Below are 26,221 nucleotides of genomic sequence, written 5' to 3' on the forward strand. Positions count from 1 at the left end.
TGATTGTTGGCAGGTATTAAGAAGAAAATTTTGTTTATACACACACACACATATCTAAACAAAAATTAAAAATATATATATCTATCAAATCTATAGTCAAATTTAAAAATAGAAAATGACATTTAAATACCCATAAGCACATTAATTACATTTAAGGATCTTGAAATTTTGGGTTATAGTCCTTGCTTGAAATTAAAAAATTTTTTGAGTTAATTTGTTTTCATGCTTATATTCTGTATTTTCAGTATCCATGTTTTACATATGAGCACTTAGCTTTTCATTTTTCTTTTTAGTAGTTATCTTAGATATTCTCAATACTCATCTTTCATATTTCCATTACTGAAAAAAATAAAAGATAAGCGTTAAAAATATGAAAAAATGAATATTAATAACATTTAGGATTACTATTGAAAAATTGAGTATTAAACTACTGAAGAGAAGTTCTAAAAATGTGGAATACAGGTGTTAAAAAGGGCATATGAGCAAATTATCCCCTAAACTTTAAGTCTAATAGTACCATAGACTTAGAATTTGTTTATTATGCTAATTGTTCTCTCAATTTTTAAAAACAGTGCAATCTGACTACTGCAGTCAATAGGAATAAACTCCAACTATTAGTTGATCAAAAAATAATAGAAAAGGATTTAAAAAATTACATAAATGGATCAAAAAGTTACAATGAAGAACACAAAAGTGTTCAGGGTCTATGGTGCAACTAGATATAAAGTTTAGGGGATAATTTTTTCATATACCCTGTTAAAAAAATAGAATTTAAGTATATAACATATGAAAGATGAATATTGAAAAAATTCACTTTGAAAAATTTTAATTTCAACCAAGGACCACAGTCTCTTTTTTAAATTTCAAAATTTGAAGATGTATAAGTGTAATCAATGCTGTTAGAGAACCTTTAAATGTCGTTTTTCCTCAAAAAAAGTATGTACCTCTACGATTTATATGATTTTGTAATTTTTTTAAAGTATGCAACATTTATTATTATTATTATTATTATTTTTGGTTATACACTGATATCTTTTTATTGGAGGCAGTAGTATTCACGGCACTATCAAGCAATAGTCTATTATTGGCTTTTGCGTTTAAGTTATTAATTAGAATTTTCATTTTAGGGTTAAACTAGGCTTCTCTAAGAGTCCTATATGATTAGAATCATAATTGGAGTCAAAGTCTTTGACTATAAATACCCCTTATATGTACCTATTAAATTCAAAAGAAGTTGAACAGGAGAACTTTTCAATTTCTTTAGTCAGTTTTGCTTGCCTTTCCGGTGTTTTAGATTGAATACCACGCAATTTTTCGAGTAATTGTAGCATTGAAAATTCCTCATTTGAGATCTCAAGTATAATAGAAATTCTTCGTGTGAGCTTCCTTATCATTTGGCAGAGCCTAATTCATCTAACAAGTTATATCCTTATATTCCATCCCATCTTTGCATTCACGTTCATCTTTCTCATTCAGCCATCTTTCTTGCCACACACACACACACATATATCATTAGTCCATTCTTCCATGTATTCACACTATTTTATTTAAAAAGGACGAATTTTCCTCTAATTTGATACTAATTTTTTTCTCCTCTCCATGTAGATCTAAATTGTTACAAAAGCTAGTTGCCTCCAAGAGGAAAAAGCCAACAAAATATGTGGAAAATATTAAAAAAAACTCATCTTCAATGTTGAATACTTTTTGATAACTTGATTTCATTCGTTTTATCTTTTTCTTTGTCCCTTTTAATTAAATTTTTAACAACAAAAGGCATGAGTGATTGGTTAACTTCATCAATTTTATTTTGAGGATTTGTAGAAACATCATCTTCATATATTTGTCATGAATTTGTGTATACTTCTTGTGGCTAATTTGGAATTTCTTTGTGATCTTTATTAGGATTCTCCTCAAAAAATTCATCTGGGTCCTTTTTCTCAAAAGATTCCTCTTCAAGATTAGAATCCTCTTCCTCAAAAGGTTCCTCTTCAAGATCATAGTCCCCTTCCTCTAAAGGTTCCTTTTCAAGATTAGAGTCCTTTTCTCAAAAGGTTCTTCTTTAGAATCAGAGTCTTCTTCCTTAGACGATTCATCTTGACTCTTGCTTTAGGATCATCTAGATATTCTACATTTATGAAAAAAATTTCATTCAATACTACTAGAAGCCTCTTGCTTGATTTTTACCTAAAAGAAAAAATAATATCAATTTTAGAAAAAATATAAGAAGGGAGAATGTTGTACCATATCTTGGATGCATAGCGTTTTGTTTGGTTTTCACTAAACCCTAATTTTTTCTAAAATTAATATTATTATTTGTTTCAAGTAAAAATGAAGCAAGTCGCTTCCAAGAGCACTAAAAATTGAAAATTTTTTTGTAAATATAGAGTATCTAGATGATCCTAAACCAAAATATGAACCTCTTAATGAGGATGATTCTAAACTATAATATGAACCTTTCAGCGAGGACTCTGATATTGAAGAAGAACCTTTTGAAAAGGACTTTGATGCTGAAGAGGAACCTCTAGAAGAGGACTCCAATCCTAAAGAGGAATCCTTTGAGGAAGAGGATCCAAAGAAAAATCTAGATGACGATAATGAGGAGAATTTTGTAGATCATGGAGAAATTCCGGAGGAGCCTCAAGAAGTGCATGCGGATTCAAGACCAAAATATGAAGAGGATGTCCCTGAAGATTCTCAAACGAAGGTGACGAAGTTAACCAACCCCTCACTCCCTCAATTGTAAAAATACTTTAGATAAAAGGGGCACAAAAATAATAAAATAAATGAAAGACCTTTATCCACCTATCGAAAAGTATTTAACATTCATAATTGATCTGGAAGACGCTAACTCGTTACGCGTATTTTTATAGAACTAAGAGTTGAACTTATCAAAAGAGACCGAGCATTGTAGTTTTCAAGGATATGCCTGAATACCAGAAAAATATGTTGCCTCAACTGATGCAGATGCTTCTTCAGCAAATCCTTTCCATGAATCAGCAGATAATATGACAAAATCTGAGAATTTTCCTGCAGACAAGGAACCCACATGATTTTCAAGGAAGCTAGCACGAGCAGCAGAAATGGTGTACCTATCAAGGTGATTGTTAGTTAGAGTCTCCAATCACGTCCTGAAAATTAAGTAATTTGGTTTCAGTCACAAAAGGGAAGAAGAAACACTGTCAATAAAGCTAGCTGTTTAAGAGATAGTTAATTCTAATCAACGGCCCATTAGAGTATTTCTATTGCTAGAAAGAAAAATCATCCAATAGAATTGGACAACCAAATGTAAAAGTAGACCGGACCAATCATAAACAGGCGTGTATACATATCAGAAGTTAGTTTTAATGAAAAGCACATCTAACGTACTTATTCATAGAGGAAATAGTGCTAGATAGAACATTGTCTTTGAAGATGCAGTTATATACAGTTGAGTGCGTAATCCGAAAGCCTCGTGTATAAGAAATCATCATTAAAAAAGCTTCGTTTCATGCCCATCTAAATTCCACTCTCTATGAAGCATTATATCATTTGGTTGTCCTAAACTCTTTTAAGCAATCGGGAGATCGATTCCAAGTCATAACATAATTGATACCATAGAACACCACTCTACCAATTTGAAATTAATCAAACAAGCACAAGCATGTTGAAACTCGCTTGAATTGATTAGTCATAACTATGGCAATCTATATTAATAATAAAACGGGGGAAAAAAAAAAGAAAAATCTACTGCTCATGTAAACCAGATGAAATAGAGGTAACATATCAACAAGCCATATAAAATTTTCAGAACTACAGTGCTTCAACTGCTGCTTACCCCTTTATTGCATCCTCTACTGAAATGCACTCTGATGGAATCCATGATTTTTCCCAAGTGGGAGGCCTTCTTGTCAACGCTGTCTTAATACCATTCAAGGGATTTATGTCTGCCACCTGCAAAATATATAGACATTAGTTTGTAAAGTCCTAAAATAAATACTGTGCTACAAGGAAAGGGAACATGTGCATAGCTATGGGAGGTTAATGGACGCCCCGTACTTACTGGCCAGTCAGAACCAAATGCCAGCAATGCATTGCCATCTAAGAGTGACTTGAATAAATACGACTCCCTTTCAGCCCTATCGTTGCCAAGCTTTCTGCCAGCAGATTCAGCATCATCTAATATGTGATCTGGCTGTTGATTAGTTAACATGAAGTGGGGAAAAAAACCTTGTCAACATACTGCTTAAGGAGAGGATACAATCCATATTAAAGGTTTATATTACGCCTCTTTAAGGTCAAGATGTTAATAAGCCAAATGGATGAAAAGAAACAAGGCAACCACGATTTTGGGGTACAGAGTAATGAAATGAAAAAGGGTGTTGTGAGTTCTGAATTCTGCATTTTAAAATATCATTTTTTTCAAAGAAAGGAATGAACATACTTGATTAGCAATCTCAAGAGTCAAGAAGCATCTGTTTCAGTAGAAAATTGATCAGGAAGAGTTAGATGGTAATTCCAATCTATTTACATCTACAAAAAATAAAGTAAAACTTCAACACTTCCATATTCCCCCGCCAAGCTGGGAAATATATATATCAATCATTCCCAGCTTGGATAAGTGAGCATCAAACTGGGTTATTGGAATATCAATCTTACAATGCTCATTGCGGCTTAATTGTCGCATAGTATTTTTATTGAACCTGAAATATAGAATTGTAGTTCGTAACAGTTTTTGCTCAAGAGCTGCCATTATGCAGCTTTAAGGACTAAATCTAAATGTAGATTTGGAAAGTAGACATTGGCTAAAACATTTAACTTCGGCGAGGTCTATTTTCCTTTTATATCACCTAAACAATACTAAAGTAGACATTGGCTAAAACATTTAACTTAAACTAGGTCTGATTTCCTTTTATGTCACCTAAACAATGCTGACTCTCCGCCCGAGATATGCTTCTATTTGTCACCTTAATTTACTTTTACTTTTATGCTCTAAATATTTGTAGGACGGTCAAATTGATTTCCAAAGAAACAGTAAAATTGGATAGCATATTAAAGATAGGATGCCAGAAAGAAGCGAAAATAGCTACTCAGACCTCATTTTAATTAGTGTCTGTGGCCATTCCAGTAATCTTACAACTTATTTGTCCTATTTTACTAAAACAAGCAAGTAAATAAACAAACAAAAAGCCCACAAGATGATTGTTAAAAAAAAAAAAGTGTACAGATGCAATGACTCCTTGTTTGCCAAATCGACTGGGAGTTCCAGATGCCAAATGTTTGGCATGTTCAATCTGAAAATAGAGGTTCAGTTGCTTCATGGTAAGCATATTAAAACATATAGAATGAATATATAGTTAAAGCTACCAAATCCTCGACTTGCAATGAGTAAACTACAAATTATTTTTTTATTTTCATGATCTAGTGAAAGCAATACCCTGAATCTTCGGTCTCTCATTCCATTCGTAGAAGCTACTAAACTATACAAATCCAAGATCAGGTCATTTGCTTTGTCCCCTATAGCATAAATTGCAACCTAAAACAAAATAAAAGCAAAGCTTCCAGCCAGTAACTAAGCTTTCATATGAACTGATAATAAGGTTTGTCATAACAAAAAGAATAAAGCACCTGAAGACCAGACAGATCTGATTTCAAGGTCAAATTGAGAAGAACTTCAGCATCCGTCACTTGCAGGCCATAGTTATCAGGCCCATCAATGTACGGCTACGAAGTTTGAAATATCATGCTAAGCAATCACAAATACAGGACTTACTGAGCAGGGTAAAGCCAGGTGCTAGATTTTCAACAGTAAAGGTACATCTTAAAATGCATATTCTTGGTTAATGGAAACGGTATATGGAAAATTTTGAAAACTCAGTTCTCACCTCATACAATAACGCACTACTGCAACCCAAAGACCCATCAGCAAACGCTTTGACACCACCCAAGTATAACCATTGGCTCAGGGCATGGCCTGTTTTGTTAATAAGATCCTGTGCAGGAAAATTGAGACTTCAGATAACAATGAGTAATGAAGTTCATTTAAATGTAAGTTAGTACAAGCAGACGAATTTAACAGAAAACTAATAAATGTATCGAGCATGGGAAAAAAAATGCAAAGATTCAATTGATTCTTAAATTAATACAAAAGGAGGAATAAACTCTGGTAGAAGGTGGATAAAACGAAGGAGACAATAAGGCACATAGTACATATACATCATGGCTGTGCCAAAACAGCATCGTGTAATATCTATATTATTCTGAGGAACTTCAGCTGCCATTCTTTAGAATTACAAACCTCTGCAATCTATACTGCATGTGGTGGAGGATGATGAGAACTAGCAGAACCTCTTTGAGGACTTACAAAAGAGCATACAACCATGAATTCTAATCCTAAACATAGGATTGAACAAGCTTTAAGTACAAGTGAGAATAGAATCATACAGCTAAACGTGACCATGTCTCCAATGGAAAAAATAGATAAACTCGAACTTTCATTTTCAACAATGAATCTGCCCATTGATAGACATCTGCAAAATTTACCCAAAAAAATTAAGAAAAAAGAAAAAAAATTCATTAAGGTCATCCCACGCTAAAGATCTTTAGATATAGTATCACCTCATGTTTCTTCTTTTCTCCACTGGTAAAAAGATATTTCTTTACCAGCTCAAGGTATTGTGCAAGTAAAATTATGCAAGAATCTAGATGTCTCATAAACTTCAATCCATTGTGTTTTGCTGCATTTGAATGGATTAATCATCATGTTTTCTGAAGCATAGCTCAGTATTCAGTACAGCATAGCTGCATGTTAATTCCATTTTTATAAAGTTTTCAACAGTCTTTCCTTTATGGGAAATAGTTACACTATTGAAAAACTACAATAAAACCTGAAAAATCCTCCCAAGAAAGATCTGGTTACCCCCCTGGAAGATATCTTCCCATGTCAACAACCGTTGTCATTCCCCTTGCCAATGCAAGATTGCTTGCTCTAAGCAATGCTTCTCTCCTGTCATCAGCTGAATCTTCTGGAATGTGGGAGACAATAAGTTTCCTTGCAGAATCAATCAGCAATCCAGTTGTTTCTGCAAGGTAACAACAATTCAATGCAATAATCTGTAATAACATGGTATTAAATGACAAATATTCTTGAAATAAAATTTACAGCACTAAAATTGGGATAAATTCATGAATTGACAAGATAAAGACACTAAAATATGCAGCATGAACATTAACAAATACGTTATACATTAAGAAGACTGTCAAACAGGAGAGTAATAACTTGCCAAGGAGAAAACCAGTGAAACATTTGGATTAAAATGGTAACAAGACTCATATGCTTTAATTTCCCAACTCTGATAGTCACATGACTCCCAAAACATCATTAAAATGCAATAACTTGAGTTCATTATTCAAGTTACCAATTTTTGAGATTCATGTGGTCACAGTATGCATAGTTTCTCAGTAGGACAAAGAAACAAAATGACGGGACATCACAGGGTAACTTTTTATTTTCCAGCAAGCTCTGCACTTTCCTGATTAATAGATCATCACACTTTACTGCTCTTTTACAAGGGCAAAATGCTATGTTTTTTTAATTCTAACATTAATTAGTTAGTTATAACCGTTAATTAATAGCCGTTGGGGGTATTTGGGATCCTATAAATACTTTTATATTCAATTGTATTGTTGTTGTAGACAAATCAATAGATTTTGGAATTATTCATAAGTCCTCATCTCTCTTTTATCTCTTCCCTCTCTAGCCTCTCGTCTCTCTTCTTCTCTCAACCCTTCTGATAGAGGTAGAAGAGAAAGAGGGAGAAACAGGAGAGGCAGAAGAAGAGCAGAGAGAAAGAGAGAGATTAATTTCATTCATAATAACCCATTACAACCTAAAGCCCTATTTATAGAGAATATACTAAATACCCAAATTACCCTTATATTCTTAATTTTCATGTATCAATATACTTCCTCCTAAAAGAGATCCTTGACCTCAAGGATCAGTACAAAAACAGAAAATTAAACATATATTTAAAATAGGACTTCTTTTTTTTTTTTTTTTTTGCAAACTAGACCCGAAGTTACTATAGCTTGGAGGGGGAAAAAAATTGAAAAACAAAATTAATGAACATCAAAAGTCCAGATTTTCTGCAGTTTTCCTTCAATATAGAAGTTCATTGTCACCCTCCATATAAAATTGTTTATTCCAAAAACCAACGAGTAGAGGATCCATAATTGTATAACAGGTCCATACTTCACCCACCATAAGCCCATTTTCAGCCCAACTTCACAAAGCTCCTCTTGATTATAGGTTAAGCCCACTTTAGAATTGTTGGGATATAACTCATGGAAGGCACTTGAGCAGCTACAATGTTGTAAAAATGCCCATAATTGCATTTGAATCATACTTGAAACAACGGATCCCATATATTGGCATTGAAGCATACTTGTCCAGAGGCCCACGTCAAGCTTCCAATTACTAGTCAAAGATATTTGCACTATTGGATCATTTTGGGAAGGCCCAATTTCGTTGCCTTTAGTCACCCAAAGTAAATTAAATGCTTTTTCATTACCCTTGCTGTCACGTGGGGTACAATCGGAGGAAATCTGGAATACACCTGGCAGTAGCAGCATGGAGCAACCTGATCGTGGAAACGCAGAGTAAATGCATGTCCTCCGCACCAAAGAAGATTCCAAAAACTTGAAAGAAAATCCACGATCCACAACATCCGAACGCGCGAAGCTTGTATGCGTATCTAAATTAGAGATCCAAAACCCATTTCCCCAAACATCCACACCACTTTGATGACCCTATATACTCGTCCTATTCATTTCACTCAGCAGAGAGATCTCGGACCCAAGAGAAAATCCGAAAAACCCGAATTCCGTAATCTCTTTGCGAACACCACTCGACCCAATGTCTTCAACAGCCCTACCCGACCCAAGAAGTTTTGGAGAGGTAGTGAACCCAATCAAGCAGCGACAGCATGTGGAAGATTTTGGAGATGCACTCAGGACGGTGAACATTGTGGCACCATTGAACCTAAGAAGAGAAGATCTCGAAGGCGTGAGTATTGGTGAGCTTGACTCGACACCAAAAACAACATTTCTGCCCGATTCTGCTCTGTATCGCCTTCGACGTCCGATCAAGAATTCTTTTGCAGTATAATGGTTAGAACTCCACCGATGACGAAGACACAACAGAGGACCAACGACATGAGTTTGATGAGATTTTCTGAAGGAAATCTGAAGTATCTTGCCACTGATGTTGAATTGTCTGAGAACTCAACTGTAGGTGTCGAGTTTCCGATGCGGAAGGGAGACTCCACCGCTGCCATTGGAATCGTTGAGGAATCTTTGTGCTCTATTTCGGAAATTAGATGATGATTGCTTACCTTGTGTAAGGCGCATAATAGCAAGTGGTGAAAAAACCGACTGAAATACTAAGAAGAGAAGGCCCAAAAATTGATGATGGAAGCATAGTGCAAAAATCTCTTGTTAAGTAGGTCGGAGGCATCGGCTGCTCCAACTGCTTTGAGTTGATGGGTGTAGATGGGCTCGTTAATACCAGACACTGTCCTGATTCTTGATTTAGGGAGCTAATGAGTGTTGTTGAATGCACATCTTTCTTGACAAAATCACATTCCTCAAACACCGAGTTTTCCATTATTGTCGCATCTTCTATGCATGTAGACTTTGCTGGCTCTGATTGTTTAAATTTTTCATCGGTAGCTTCTTGAATCGTGAACTCCTTCTCTACAGTTTTGTGTTCGTCTTTTTCATCTTCGACAAAGTCATTATCCAGGTTAGTTACATTTGTTGAACCATCATTCTCTGTGTCTTGCTTCCCCTTCTGGCTATACTTCTCATGAAAATCCACCATATATATGGTGCTAGCTAAACTATTTAGATTGAAGCCTTGGACAAATCTCTGGAGTTCAGGCTGAAGTCCGTTGATGAAGACCTTGATGGCGGTGGACTTTGGAAGGTGTGCATACGGTAAGATTTCTCGGAATTGCTGTGCATATTCAGTCACAGATGAAACGTGCTTCAGCTGTCCTAACTCTGTGACTGCTATGAGGATCGTTTTTCTGGTGACTGAAGGTGGAGGAGGAATGGTGGTAGTAGACACAGATGTCGTCATTGTCGAAGGAGGATACAAGTGCTGGTTGACAAGTAGAGTGAGCTTAGCCGATATTTCATTCATCTGTTGTGAAATGTGAGACATAGATTGCTTAAAATCAAGGCAGTGCTCTAGTTCACCTCTACGACCGGAGGATCGAATCTCCAACGGCTCCTCCATGGCCAAAGAGGAGGCTCTGATACCTTTGATAGAGGTAGAAGAGAAAAAGGAGGCAAGAGGAGAGGCAGAAGAAGAACAGAGAGAGAGATTAATTTCATTCATAATAACCCATTACAACCTAAATGCCTATTTATAGAGATATACTAAATACTCAAATTACTCTTATATTCCTAATTCCCATGTATCACCTTCTCTGTTCTTTTCTCTAGCTACCTTCTTCTATATCCATGTACACTAAAATTACAAACATCTAACACAGAATCTACTAGAATGGAAAAGAAAAGCTTTACATACAAAATAATAAATCATTACCTCCATTAGCAGTTCTCATTATGGTTCCTCCTTGTGAATCTTTTGAAAACTTCATAATCCCAGTCAACTTTGTGCCATTGAGTTAGCCAATCCCATGTGACCGTCCGTTCTTGATAGCCAAACCTGTTGTATATTTTGAATAGGACTACAATGCAGTGTTCAAATGAGACGAAGCATAACAGAAGATATGACTCACAGGATTGTTTTGTGTAAAATCATCAATCCAAGAGGCAATGGGAATATCTCCTCCCCACAGATCATAGTTCCATCCACCACCCAAAATCCAGGAACCCTGTTTGGAGCCTTTATTTGCACACAAAATGAACAATCTCAATAGATTGTACATTAATTGGGAAGCAAATTCATTTATGAAACCATTCCATATAATATATTCTTGCTTGATGAACATACGCATGTAGACTTCAAATCTTGATTTAAGCCTCTAATTATTGTATTATTACACAAGAAAGAAGAAAGATAACCCTTTAAAGGCTTATTAAGTGGTTCCAACTTTAACAGAAGCAACTAAAGCTTTCTAGAGTCAAATTTAATATAATTCTAACCAAAATTAAATGGCCAAAATTAGGCTCAACATGTAACAGACCAATAATTAATGAAATGAGATTTAATAGATGTCACATAACAGTGAAACTGCAACCATTTTAAATGTTGTTTACTTGCAGTAATTTTAAATTTAGATGACATTTTTGCTTTAGATTCTTCTAAAACAATTTTCAAAATTGCAAACCATTTTGCATTGGAGCTCAAACTTCAACAATAAATGGACAATTATGGTCATCTTCATGGAAATAGTTTCATCTATACTAACTTCCTAAAATTAGGAAACAAGCACACAATACCTTAAGACTTAACTTTTACTGCATCTTTGATCCTTTCAATAAAATCGTCCTTTTTGTTCACACCTCTCAGTTCCACCTGTGCCATCTGTATCCAACTGGTAGTATTTTAAAACAGGGAACAAAGACTAGGTTCACAAACATAAGGGATACTTCAGCTAATGAAATAGCAATAGAATTCAAGCAGAAGACAGACATCGGTTAGATGCCAAAACTCCTAGTCCACAACATCCAAGATTGATCCAAAACAAACTTGATTTTGGAACGCAATTCAGACCAACATCTGATCGATAGGTAGCCAATATATCACGCACGCACGCACTGACCTCTTAGACCGTTGCAAAATGGAATATTTTTGACATATTGGATTTGAACAACTATAGAACCATAAAAGCAAATTCTAACAAATACCCCGTAAGAATATTCATGATTCAAATTAGCAAATGAAGTTCTAACGGCATTGAACACTAAAAGATTAGCTATTTTGAAGATTCAAAGACAGCGTCTTAAACAAATTCTATTGGCAGTGAAAGACCACGATAAGAAAGTTCATGAGAAAACTTGACAGAAAACAGCCCGTAAAGAAAGCGGGAGTGAAAGCATTCTAATGGGCTTCTATAGAACCTGTAGTCCACCATTGATGAAATGCGCGTGGGAACCAATAAAACCAGGAATCACAATCTTTCCCCCAAGATCCAGCTCTTTCGTTCTATAATCTGCCAGCTCCTACATACAGTTTTTTCAACACATCTAGGGACAGCAACAACTGAAGTGCACAAGTAAAAATTACAACACTGTTTAAACAAACTTACTATTTCCACAAATAAGAACGTGAAATACGAGGAACCTGAATAAGTGAATAATTCCCAACACGAAGAACCCTTCCATTACCCACAGCCATGGAATCCGCAAACAGGAGAGAGTCATCGCTCGTATATATGACCCCATTTCTTACAATCAAATCTGCTACTGGAGACAATGGGGACCTCCAACTGAGAAAATCTGCAACATTCAGAACATTAAATGACTGACTTCTCATGAATTATATTAAATGTCAGCGCATACAAGTGCGATTAGTGGGTGTGAGTGTGACTGACGAATTGAAGCGAGGTGGAAGTTGGGATTGCAATACATTTGGGGTCAACAAGAGGAAGAGACGAAATGGCCAGGACGAGGACAATTGAAGCCGACAGAAGCACGCGAATGTTCATGCCAGGCAAGACGGTAGTTAAGCAGGAAGCACAAAGCCGTGTCTTGGTTCAGCTTTCACCGTTTCCCTTCCCGGTTTCGTTTTCTTTTCTCTTCTTATTTTTGTTTCTTCCTCTTTTTAAATAGGGAAAATTTCATGACCATAAATGTTACATATTTTGGCTGAATTGAACAAAATTATAAAGTAAAATCACTAAAACATCCTTCTCATTATATTGTAGCATAATAATGTAAGAAAATTAATAAGTAAATTAAATCATTTAATAAGTAATATAACTGATTAATAATAGAAGTTTAAGCGACGATTTAAATTCCTAACTTGTTAAATCATTATCAGAACTTATAAAATTAATTATATTATTTATTAAAAGCTTTATTTTACTTGTTAAATTCTTTTTTGTTACTTGTTATGTCTAGTATGTTATAACTAGCATGAAGTCCATATAGTGAGTTAAATTTATTACTTGTTAAGCTGTTAGTCATAAAGTCAATTACATTATTTGTTAATAATTTTACTTTAATTTACTTGTTAACTCCCTTATGTTATTTTACTTCATTGCGACATATTAGAACATGGATATTTTAGTCATTTTGTTTTATAATTTTATTTCAATACAAGCTCGACATCTCATAAAAATTATAAAAAAATTTGGCCTTAATTTAAAAATATGTTACATCTTTAGTCTTTATATGAAATTCTTCTAAAAAGTAATGTTGAAAAAGTTCTTAGGGATTGCACTGCAAGTACCTAATTTTATGGGACTCTATTATCAATATCTCATTTTTATAGCCCTTAGATGTCATTCTCCCTAATAATTAAATAAGCGTGTGGCAGGAAGAGAAAAAGAGAGAGTAGGGAAGCTTATCAATAGTAATTTTCACTTTTCATTTTTCAAATATTAATTATATAGCATGATATTTTTTAATTGGGCAAATGACAAATAAGACCCATCAAAATATTGAAATGCCAATATAGCCAATTTCATAGTAGTATTTTTTTTTTTACTGAAAAGTGCAAACATAAAATCAAAGTTTATAGCATATCATGATTTATAAGAGGGTCTCTCTCATTAAACACCGCCTCTTGTGTAAAAGGTGACAGTTGATCAAAAATAAAAAAAAAATGTTATCTAAGTTATGAGATATTCCAGCTCACCTATCAGCATTAAAAAAATTAAGGTTTCTAGAGAGATAATGGATAGTTAAATCCCATTCTTTATGATACAATAATCTAACATCATCAATAATATCCAATTTCATAGTACTGTCAAGTTACTTGTTTGACAATAAGTTTTGTTATGAAATGACCAAATTGGCCCTATGGCATAGATTAATCTCAAATTTTGAGAATTAGAAATAGTTGTTGAAAAAAAAAAATGAAAGCTTACATATTCCATGGTAAACTGGTTCTCTCTTTTTATATAAATATAATAGGCATGTAAAAATTGCAGATGCCATTGCAATTAAATTGTAAAGAACGAAACAGAAACAACGGATTAAACCTTATTTTTAGTGTGTGTCTGTAATGTTAAATATTATCACTAATTTAAATCGCTCACCAAACAAAATAATAAAATAAATAACAACTTGGAGATTAAAACAATGCAAAGGAAGCTTTTAAGCAACATTTATAAATAGAACATTTGAGTAAGTTATTTGTGTAGTAAAATGAGAAAGAAGAGAGAAGAAGTTGTGAGGGCTTGTGATGAAAATAGGAGAGAGGGAAGAGAAAGAAGGTAAAAAAGAAGAGTAGTGTGAAGGAGGAAAGAGAGAACAAAAAAGTTAGTAGTTTAGAGTATATTTTATTTGAGTTTATACTACAATTTTTTTAATCATTCAAAGTCTTTCTTCTTAATATCATCTTCTTTTTGAGTGTTTTGGGTGTTTCCAGAAAAAGAAAGTGAAAAGAATACAGTTTCAACTTTTATCATCATTTGAGCTTTCATGAGCCTTCCCTGTTTGCTGAGTGAATTGAGAGTTGAAACAAATTCTGGTGACTTTTCGCTACTTCATCATACAAGTGCATGCATGTGGTCCCCATTAAGACTAGATAGAGATGCATAGATGTATTCAAAACCAATCCAAATTAATTACATCAAATCAAACCAACATGAACAGAACAAAATCGTATAAATAAGGCTTGGATTATTTAAAAGTATGTAAAAGCTCCAAGTTGTAGCTAGATTCATGGTTTGATGGGTCATTATAACTTCTTCCTAAGAATGTAAGAACCATACGACCCCTTCCAACAAGTTCTTGAGAACGACACTTGAGAAACAATGAGAAATCTCTTTGAAAATGGTCGTAGTATGCCTTTTGGACATTTAAAGGGCTGTGCTGTAAATATTGCCCTTATTGTTGTCCTCTACACCCTCGGGAACGTATACAAATGAGAACACAAAAAATAATTAGTTTAGTGGGGGAAAAGTTCATTCTCAAGAAATACAATTTTAAAATATATAAAGATAAAAAAACCTATAAAGGCCAGCTAAAAAAGTAAAGAAGGAAACTAATTTTTTAGCTTCTAAGCCATTTCGACGTACCTAATTTGATAAAATTTATTAAAAGTAAAGGGAGGCAAATGAAACTTTTAAGGGGGCAGGTCAATGTTTCTCTATTTAAGTAAAATTACTACAAACAAGTTAATAAAATTTACATGAGTTAATTTACAGGGGGTGATCATCTTAACATGGTAATTCTCCATTGAGTATCTTGGAAGATGTTCTGAAGGAATTGGAAGTTGAAATTAGAACAGAAGTGAGGTTAATTATAATCTTTCATTGATATATGCGTATATAAGATAAAAATACCCCAAACGTCCTTATCACCCCTGATAAAGACATTTAATAAATATGAAATAGAAATGAAAAGAAAACATTTAAATTTAAATGGTTCAGATTTTATCAGCCCTAATAAGCACCCTTGATGAGCATTGAAACCGATTCCCTCAATTGAAGAGGTGTCAAGTGTTCGAGACAGGTAGTAATAGGAAGAAGGAGAATAAGGTTACATGATTAGCATTGCAGTGCTTATTGCTCATATGAGATTTGAATTTTCTAAATTTACTTTATATTTTTTAGTCCAAACGAGCAAAATGTTGTTCCATCATCAAGCCATACTTTAATCGTACCAAAAGGGGCATAAAATTTTCTCAACCACACAGGGATTGACAATGCCACACGCACTGAGTAACTAATGAATTACCACACTTTAATTAATTTCCAAATATTGACAATAAATAAATTCTCAATAATCTTAGTGGGCAAAAAAAACAAACTGAATAATCTTGCAGAGAGTGATCATTAAGCATGCACTCTTGAGATATCCAATGAATACTAGAAGAGGAATGAACAAAAACCACTGAATTAGTAGGAAGAATTCTACCATAGAAAGAACATGGAACCCCAGTGATGTAACATTGATCAATCCCACCTATCACTCGGCTACTCAGCTTTTGCCTGAAGCAACCAAGGGACTTGAAGATGTTGTTAAAATCATTCCCTGGAAGGTCACTCAAGAAGATGGTGTATTCTGGAGATTCATGGTTTAGGTCTCTACGTAGCTTCTCCACAATTTCAATCAATTCACCAATCACAAAGTGTTTGTTCTAGAAGAACAGCCCAAGTCAGCAATTGATAGGGGTCGGGGGAGTATTTCTTTGTAGAAGCAAGTTATTGCTTCCTCTCTTATAGGTTTAGTTCAAGTAATAGCCTTTTGCTGCACGTCAATTATGGAGGTGTGAATATAAACAACAAATAACTATCTCTTTCATCATTTACCTTCTCCAGTAGAAGAGGGGGGATGATCAAGGATGCAAGATTTTCCTTCTAAGCTATGAGAGTACCTAGCTAAAAAGTCAACATAGATAATTACGTCACAGCAAAAATGATACAAATTTACATACCAATATCTCTGTGATGAAGTAAACAAGCTTCTTCAATGATATCATTGAAAGGATGAGACAACTCACATTGTCTAGCAATGAGGTTGACAGCTTCAATGAGAAACAATTGAGAGATTGCAGCTATACCCACTAAACCATTCCCCATTTTGGTGCCAAATAATGCCACCACAACTACTATTTTAAAGCATGCCATATATACTTGTTGCATTCTTGAATCCTGATCTTTTGTGAATACTGTACGTACAGACTTGCTTTTTCATATTATACTATATTATTTTCATATAGCTATTGATTTAAATCTAATATCCCCATTTAAAATATCATTAAGTTATGAGATATCATTAAGGATAATAAAATATCATGAGCATTGCCCGAATCTACTGATTGTATCTAAGTTTGGGCGTTTTCTCAATCTAAATTAAATAATAAATAAATAGCCCTAAGTGGGTTATAAATGAAGGCTTATACACAAAATTAACGTATGGTTAATTGAAGAAACATAGTCGTGACGCCTTGGAAAGGTTTCCTCATGAGGCCTGCATATACTAATCAAATAAGATGAGAGGCATTATTTTACAAAGGTGAGAGGAAACGTTAAGTGTTCCGCTACATTTCTCTGGGAATTCTATATAAAGGTATAAATTTATAGTTTTCCCAACATCTTGTATATTCATGGAGACATGCGAACAGTTGTAAGCCTAAAGAGGATTTGAAGATAGGTATATACCTGTAATAAGGAATTATTAACATAACTTGCTTCTCCTATGCCTTCATTCATGTGCAACATTGAAACCACGCCCATTCTTGGATTTATGCTTCTGTCACTAAGATCCTCTCAGTCACTCGTAGAATCAATTTTTTCTTGTGGCTCTAGGAGGATTGATGATTGGTACTCCAAAGAGCGTGTGGCACTCGTTACTTCCCATTGCAAATGTGGGCCCTACGATCCTATTACGACCAATAAATTCAAAAATGACCGAAACTTCTGGAGAGATTTATACAGGTGGGTTGGTGATTGACAGTCCAAAGGGTGAGTAGCTCTCGTTACTTCCCATGCCATTGCAAATAACCACTAGAATGTGCCGCTAGAATTTGAAGATAAAATAATCATATGATACTAAACAAATAATATTAAATCCTAGATGCTAAATTAAATCTTAATAAATTCTAAATTAAATCAAATATAATTTCTATTATTAAACCAGTCATTGAACTGTTTGAAGGAGTGATTTAAGGGTTTATAGCTCAACTAGGGATTAACGCAGAGTTAGATCAATTATAATTAAAATCATATATTTTAATTTAAATAAACAAAAATATTCATATTAATTAACTATGGACAAAAGTAATGTTCAAACAAAAAATTTCTTAATTGTCAGATAAATAAAAATTTATCCATAAAATCTAATACATGTGTCTTATATAAATCTTAATTATAAGTTTTTGGAAATAATAAAATATAACATTAATTGCCATTTTGTCAGTTTAGCAAAGAAAGGTGTAAAATGAATAAAATTATCAAGGAAAAAGCATATTTGCTTCCAAATTTAGGGGGATGACATTTTGCCTTCTAAACGATGGAATCAAGATAGATAGAATGATGACAGTTTGCTCAATTCCATAAATAGAATGATGAAATTTGATTTTGTCTTTTTTCATTGAATCAGGATTCTCAAGAAGAATCCTGATTTATGTATACCAAATGCTATTCTGTCCGGATTTCTGCCCTAATTTCATTTTTATATTAAGAATTCTGTACTACCAAACAAGACCTTAGGTTCTTCAAGTTGTTTAGATTAAATATCCGACAAAGACTGGCGAACACAGTATTTTGCTTGGTCATACGGTCAGCTAATATGTACTGGCAACAATTAATGAAAATTAAATTTCTTCAATAATAGCTTCTCTGACGTGGCTCACAAGTTCCATTACAGCTCTTACAATGTGCCATTTTGCATCCACCGTTCGTATCATTGAGTTCTTCACCAAATGCAGACTTCAATAGTGTTCAGGTCAATATATGCTAAATTTCTTGAAATTAATTTATTGGGAATTATTATTTCTTTTTGGAATTATTGAACTTACCATTGCTTGTTTCCCTTTTTAATTGTAAAGAAGTTCAAGTTTTTTTTTAAATATACTACTTTTAATTTGAAAGACATAAATATCTTTTTTAATCATAATGTTAAAAATATTATGTTTAACACTAATAGATATTTTTATTTTTATTAATAATAAATGTTAGTTTTAGTGGGATAGGCTATACCCGTTTAAGCACAAAATCACGTTCAAGTCTCAATCCAAAATTTAAAAAAAAAAAAAAAAGTTTTTACGGAAGAGCTATCTCTTTTCATCCTCGTAATAATCGAGCTTGATAAGATTGAATTAAATATCAGATTCTAAAAAAAAAAAAAAGGTTAAAAGGAAATTTAATCTTTAAATTATAAGTCTAAGAGCGTTTCAGATTTTAAATTTATTTTTTTTAAATAGTGCAATGTAGCATTTACTGTTAACAAAAAGTTGATTTTGGCTATTTGTTGACCAATAAAATTATAAAAAAATGAGTTAAAATTACAAACAAGGATTGAATAAATTACAAAAAATGATCAAGAAGATTAAATTGATGATGATCTTGTTCTTCATCTCCACCCAATCCACCCGGTTCGTAAGAATGAACCAAAAACGGGTTAAGGCCCTTCGCTTCCTATTTAATTAACAGATTAATTGGATTTTTTATGTAGCGCTTTATTCTCTTCCTTTTTAATTGATTCTATTATTAGTTCTATCATCTCTCACCATTGCAAAAAAAAAAAAACCAAACAAACAAACAAACAAACTCATAGAATCATTTTTATCGAAGCACTTATACAAGAAAATACTCTAAAATCTAGAAGTAGAACATATATTAAGTAACTCCCGTAAGTCTCATATATTAGAGATTAGAGAAGCACACGATTCTCATAGAAGAAGCTCTATTAGGCCTTAAAATAATCTTGAAACCAACTACAATTGTTAGATTGTTAAAGTATTAGTAGACTTCAATTAATATAGAAAGCCTCACATCAAATAACTAATACCTAGTCTATGGATTGTGGTTATAGCATCATAAGGTACATGAAAGACATAGTCAATAATGCATTGAATGACGACACTATGCCTAACCAAGTGTGTCTTATATGTCTACTTCAGTAATTTTAATAATTTCATTATACTACCCACATCACATACTTAAGTTTGATTTTTGTTGTTATGTTTGGCTTAATGGTACCATGAGGATTTATTTGTAGAGGAATATACAGTTCAAGCAATTGGTAAACCAAACACAAAAATGATGAAATTGTTCATTAGCTTACTCAATTTTGGTTCTTTATATGTTCTTTATACTTAGACAAAACATACTTACTTTGGTCAATTTTGGTTTTAGGCTAATTTTGGCCAACTTAACTTTCAATAGGTTTTTGCTTGGCTGTATAAGCATAATTACTTTACTGTATAAGCATTTTTTAACAATTTTGAAGTTCTTGAAAATTGATTTTGAAAATATTGACCAATGCACACAAAATTTGGTTTTTTCTTAGAATTCTATTGCTGGAATAAATTCTATTTTTTTATTGTATGCACGCGAAAATGCAACTACCTTATTTTTTTTTTAAAAAAAAAGACTAAACGATATAGCAGTTATGTAACTGCCATATGGTCCAATATATATAACGATTCCACTATATAGTTGTTTAGGAAACCTATAAAAAATGATCAAAAGTCTAACTCTATGATGGTTTATGTGAAATAACCATCATATACTAAGCAATTATATAACAGTTATTTTGGGAAAACTATTATATAGTTGATTGAAAAGTTCATGAGACTAATAATTGAAACAAACTATATAATGATTATTTGTAAATAACAAATATATAAATGCAAATATATAGCAGTTAAAAACCACTATATAGTTTCTTCTAAATTATATGGTGCCAGAATATATAACGGTTAAAAATCATTATATATTAAAAAAATAACTATTATATAGAGACTATTTTTTTAATAGTGTATAATAATTCAACCAATGAATCATGAATCTATTGGAATATTATTTATGAATTAACATTAATTAATAAGCCCAATAAATTGGTCCTTATGATCTTGTGTGGACCGTGATAGGTGGACCACACAAGTGAGCCCAATGGGCAGAGGCCCAACCCACAACCCAGTAGCCGTCAGTTATTTCCTATCTCTTAACTGACTGAGTCAGAGATAATAGATAATATAATTATTTAATTATTTAATAAGGCGGTTACCGATCTAATCTATATAAGATGATTAGTCGGTAACCACAAACACACGACTCATTTTCTTCTACTTTCATTATTTCTGAACTCTCTGAAGGCTCTGGGGACTTGAGGGTTGTGTACTTGCCTATACTCGAGGTAATCGAGATTTCTTTAGCATTCATGGATTCTTCAGGTACGTATGAATTACTTTATTCTATCATATTATTATTATACATATGAATTGAGATATTAGATTTAACACTTGGTATCAAAGCTATGGTAACGTATTTTAAATTCATATATCTCAATTCTTCTTATATATATTTTGATATATTGAAAGGATTCATACTCATGTTGATAAATTTCTTACGATCCATATTCTTCAGATTTGAATATGAGAACTTTGTTTTCAATCTTATTATATTTATTATAAAAAAAAATTTCTCCTTCTCGGTGTCATCTCCCTATTCACTGTATGTTTTTGTCGCCGGAGAATGACTCCAAGGACGTCGGACATGATCGCCGGAAACGGAGCTGCCGGTGCGTCGTCTGCAGCTTCGTTCTCCGCTGCTACGTGGAACCACTGCTGGCGTTGTAGACCTCTGGAGCCATTGCTGGCGTTGTGAACCTCCGGCGTTGTGGTCGTCGGCTGGTTTCACTGGTGCTGCCGCTCATCCTTCCCCTCCCCAGTGCTTCTGGCTCGCGGCAACTGAAAGAAGCTGCAACAGAATCATGAAACCGGATCCTAGGGATCCGATTTCATAGGTCTGGGCCCAAATTTCGTTTGGGCCCAGAGCTGTTATTATAAAAAAAAAATTTTGGTAGGCTGGACCAAGTCATCGGGCCCAAATCGCATGGGCCCAGTATAATAAAAAAAAAATTCTGGTAGACTGGACCAAGTCCATTGGGCCCAAATCGCATGGGCCCAGTATAATTAAAATATATATATATATATTTTTTTTGATAATTGCGTTTCAGCCTCAGTTTAAATTACCTCCTTTGGCCCATAATTTATTAAATTTTACGAATTAACCCCATGATATTTCTGGAAATTTTCAGTTTAGTCCCTTAACTTCCAGAATTGCAATTTTGACCCAAATCTCTTCCAGAATTACCTATTTGCCCCTGATTAATTTTTAAAATTTCACTTAAGTCCTAAATTTGTTCCCTAATTCTCAAAAGACCTTAAGGACTTTTAAAATTATTTTGTTTTGTCCTAAAGTCATAGAGTTTGTGACTTTGTAAATTATTGATGATGTTTAGGATCTTGTAGCATTAATAATGGACATACCCCATAGGTATGACATTATTAATGTGATTTTGATGGTTGGCTTTGAGAATAGGCTAATAGCACTCCTTTAATGTATTAGATATTTATTATACCCTATAGGTATGGAAATGTTTAATGCATTATTTTGTATGGACTTTTGTGTGAGCTAAATCTTTATGTATATGAGCCTTCTTGGTGCATGGTTATAGTTGCATAATTGATAATCGCTTGTTGGGAATTCTGTTTTATAATTATGTTGTGCACGCATAATTAATATTTCCTATTTTCTGTTTTGCGATTTCAGTTTCTGCTTTTACGCAACTATCCTTTGTGAAGGCTCTTAATGGGACTAACTATGATGAATGGAAAGAGTCTCTCAATATGTATCTGACCATTTCTAAGAAAGATTTAGCTCTGAGAGAGCCCAAGCCTGCGGATCTCTCTTCCGAGTCCAGTGCTTCTGAAATAGCCTTCCATAAACAATGGAGTGAGTCCAACCGGATCTGTCTAGCGATCATCAAGTACACAATTGGAAAGGGAATTAGGGACAGCATTCCTGAAAATGATACTGCAGTGGAGTACTTGAAAGCTATTGGTAACAAATACAAGAAGCTTGACAAGACTCAAAAGAACTACTATCTGTCACTTCTTGACAATACTCGATACGACGGAGTTTCTGGTGTCAGGGAGCACATTCTGAAGCTTGTTCATTACTATAACAAGCTTAAGTCATATGGGATTGATTTGGGTGAAAGCACCTTAGTTTACCGTGTTCTTCAATCACTGCCATCAGAGTACGCATTCTTGAGGACTTCATACAACTCACAAGAAGCTGAATGGTCTGTTGACCAGATGATATCGATAGTCACTCAAGAAGAGGAAGCTATAAAGAAGAATTCCTCTCACTCAATAAACTATGTCTCCCATGGCTCTGGCAGCAAATCTGGAGGGTCACATAAGAAAAAGGGAAAGAAGCATGATGCCCCAAAGCCTAATAATCCAACCTTTAAGAAGGATGGTGATAAGAGTGAGAAGTCGAGGAAGAAACCCTTTAAAGGGTTATGCAATTATTGCAAGAAACCGGGACACATTAAAGCTAATTGCTTCAAATTGAAGAACAAACAAGAAAGTGAAGGTACAACTTTTCAAACTGCCCCTCTAGCTCTAGTTTGTTTTGAATCTAACACCATTGAAACTTCCTTTGACTCATGGTGGCTGGATTCTGGTGCCACTGTACATGTTGTGAATTCTCCACAGGGGCTAAGAAACTAGAAGGTTCCAAGTGAGGCACAGAGGTCAGTCTTTGGCATAGCAGGGAGCAAGGCATCGGTTGAATGCATTGGAACTATTTCTTTGTATTTAAATTCTGGTCATGTTTTTATTTGAACAATGTTGTTTATGTACCTTCTGCGAAGAGGAATTTAATTTCAACTTCTGCATTGGATATTTGTGGCTATTCATTCTTCCAAGGAAATGGAAAAATTGACATTTGTTTTGATTCCATTAATGTTGGTGTCGCTTCCTTGATATATGGTTTATATTGATTGAATGATTGGTCACTTGTACTTCCTAATCTTCATGTCAATGCTGCTATTGGGCATAAACATCAAAGGCCCAATGATAATTCCTCTATGTTATGACATCATCGTTTGGGTCATCTCTAGAGAGAGATTGGAACGCATGATCAAGCAAGGCATCTTACGAGACCTTAATTTCTCAAATTTTGAGACTTGTGTTGACTGTATAAAGGGAAAATTCCCTACTAGAGCTAGAACCAAAGGGGCAAAGAGGTCTGAAAATACTTTAGACCTAATCCATACTGATATCTGTGGACCTATCACGCCTCCGGCTATGGGTGGTTTCAGATATTTCATCACCTTCACGGATGATTACTCTCGTCATGGATGGATTGAACTCTTGTGTGAAAAGGGCGAGTCCCTTAATGCATTCAAGACCTTTAAAGCAGCAGTCGAATTGAAATATGGCAAGTTGATCAAGTGTGTGAGATCTGATAGAGGAGGAGAATTTTATGGGAGATATACTGAGACTGGCAGGAACCCTGGGCCATTTGCTTTGTACCTTCAAGAGCATGGCATTGAAGCTCAGTATACTATGCCTGGCACCCCGCAGCAAAATGGGGTTGCAGAAAGGCGAAATCGTACTCTCATGGATATGGTTAGGAGTATGATCAGTCACTTCTCACTACCGGAATTCTTGTGGGGTGATGCACTCAAAACTGCTGTTTATATTTTGAATCAAGTTCCTAGCAAGTCAGTTCCAAAGACTCCATATGAGTTGTATTTTGGAAGAACTCCTGCGCTGAAGCATATGCGAGTTTGGGGTTGTAAAGCACAGGTAAAACCTTACAATCCACAACAGATAAAGCTTGATGCTAAAACTGTTGATGGTTTCTTTATTGGCTATTGCATCGGATCTCATGGGTACAGATTCTATTGTCCAAATCACACTACTAGGGTAATTGAATCTGACCGAGCTTACTTCTTTGAAGATGCCTTAGACAGTGGGAGCTCTGTGCCTAGGCATATTACCTTGCATGACGAAAGTAGCATTTTGCCTATGCCTATCTTGACAACTCCTCATGTTGATAGAAATAATGATGTGGATCAGAATGAAGCTCAAGATGAACCACTTTTAGAGGGTGATAGGGACATGGTTGTTGAATCGAGACGGTCCCAAAGGGTTCGCAGGTCTGCTATTCTAGATGATTACATGGTATATTTGCAGGAATTTGATTCAGATGCTATTGATAGCTTAGACCCAATGTGTTACCAGGAGGCTATTTCTAGCTCGCATTTTTCTGAATGGTTGGAGGCTATGAGTGAAGAAATTGCCTCTATGTACCGCAATCACGTATGGGAGCTTGTAGAGCTACCAAAGGGGTTTAAACCAGTGGGTTGCAAGTCAGTCTTTAAAACAAAACGAGGAGCTAGGGGTGAAATTGATAGATATAAAGCCAGACTTGTAGCTAAAGGCTACAACCAGAAAGAAGGTATTGATTACACAGAAACCTTCTCTCCGGTATCCACCAAAGATGCTTTTAGAGTGGTAATGGCTTTAGTTGCATAGCTTAATCTTAATCTTCACCAGATGGATGTCAAGACTGTGTTCTTGAATGGCGATTTGTATGAAGAAGTCTACATGACACAACCTGATGGTTTTGTTGAATCCGGTAAAGAACATCTAGTGTGCAGATTAAAGAGATCCATCTATGGGTTAAAACAAGCCTCTAGGCAGTGGTATCTGAAATTTAATGAAGTTATCACCTCTCTCGGTTTTGTTGAGAATGTCTCAGATCAGTGCATCTATCAGAAGTTTGATGGGAACAATTTTGCCATTCTTGTTCTCTATGTTGATGATATCTTATTAGCCAGCAATTCAATAAATTTTCTCAATGAGATAAAGCACCTATTGTCTTGCCATTTTGACATGAAGGATATGGGTGAAGCCTCCTTTGTTCTTGGGATACAAATTCATCGTGATAGATCTCGTGGTATTATTGGTTTATCACAGGCCACTTATATTGAGCGGGTACTTAAGAGATTCAAAATGGATTCATGTTCTCCTTCACCTGCTCCTGTACAGAAAGGTGAGCTGTTGTCAAAGTCACAGTGTCCCAAGGATGATAAGAAGAGGGCTGAAATGAGAAAGATACCATACACTTCCGCTGTCGGCAGCCTTATGTATGTTCAAGTGTGTACTCGACCAGATATAGCCTTTGCCATTGGAGTGCTAGGTCGATACTTAAATGATCCAGGTCCGGATCATTGGAAGGCTGCTAAGAAAGTTATGAGGTATCTTCAAGGTACAAAGGATCATATGTTGACTTACAGAAGGTCAAATTCTCTTGAAGTTGTTGGGTATTCTGATTATGACTTTAAGGGATCAGAAGATCTTGAGATTGTTGGCTTTTCAGATTCAAATTTTGCCTCTTGTCTGGATGATCGTAAATCCACGACTGGCTATATTTTCATGTTGTCTGGGGGAGCTGTCTCTTGGAAGAGTGTGAAACAGACACTTACGGCAGTTTCATCTATGGAAGCTGAGTATATTGCTTGCTTTGAGACTACACGTCACGTTATATGGCTGAGGAAGTTGATATCT

At 34.5% G+C, this 26,221-nt stretch overlaps 1 long non-coding RNA gene and 1 pseudogene across 1 annotated transcript; one reads left to right on the forward strand and one right to left on the reverse strand.

Moving 5' to 3' along the window:
* Window positions 1-1,546: 1,546 nt before the first annotated feature.
* On the reverse strand, window positions 1,547-12,728 carry LOC129313761 (protein LONG AFTER FAR-RED 3-like; annotated as a pseudogene).
* On the forward strand, window positions 8,587-10,441 carry LOC129313762 (uncharacterized). Its single transcript, XR_008594042.1, has 2 exons — window positions 8,587-9,778; window positions 9,871-10,441. It is a non-coding gene; the product is annotated as an uncharacterized LOC129313762 (long non-coding RNA).
* Window positions 12,729-26,221: the final 13,493 nt, after the last annotated feature.

The sequence above is a fragment of the Prosopis cineraria genome, unplaced genomic scaffold (assembly GCF_029017545.1).
Source record: "Prosopis cineraria cultivar Desert tree isolate PC_DT_omini unplaced genomic scaffold, ASM2901754v1 PC6, whole genome shotgun sequence".
Classification (NCBI taxonomy): domain Eukaryota; kingdom Viridiplantae; phylum Streptophyta; class Magnoliopsida; order Fabales; family Fabaceae; genus Prosopis; species Prosopis cineraria.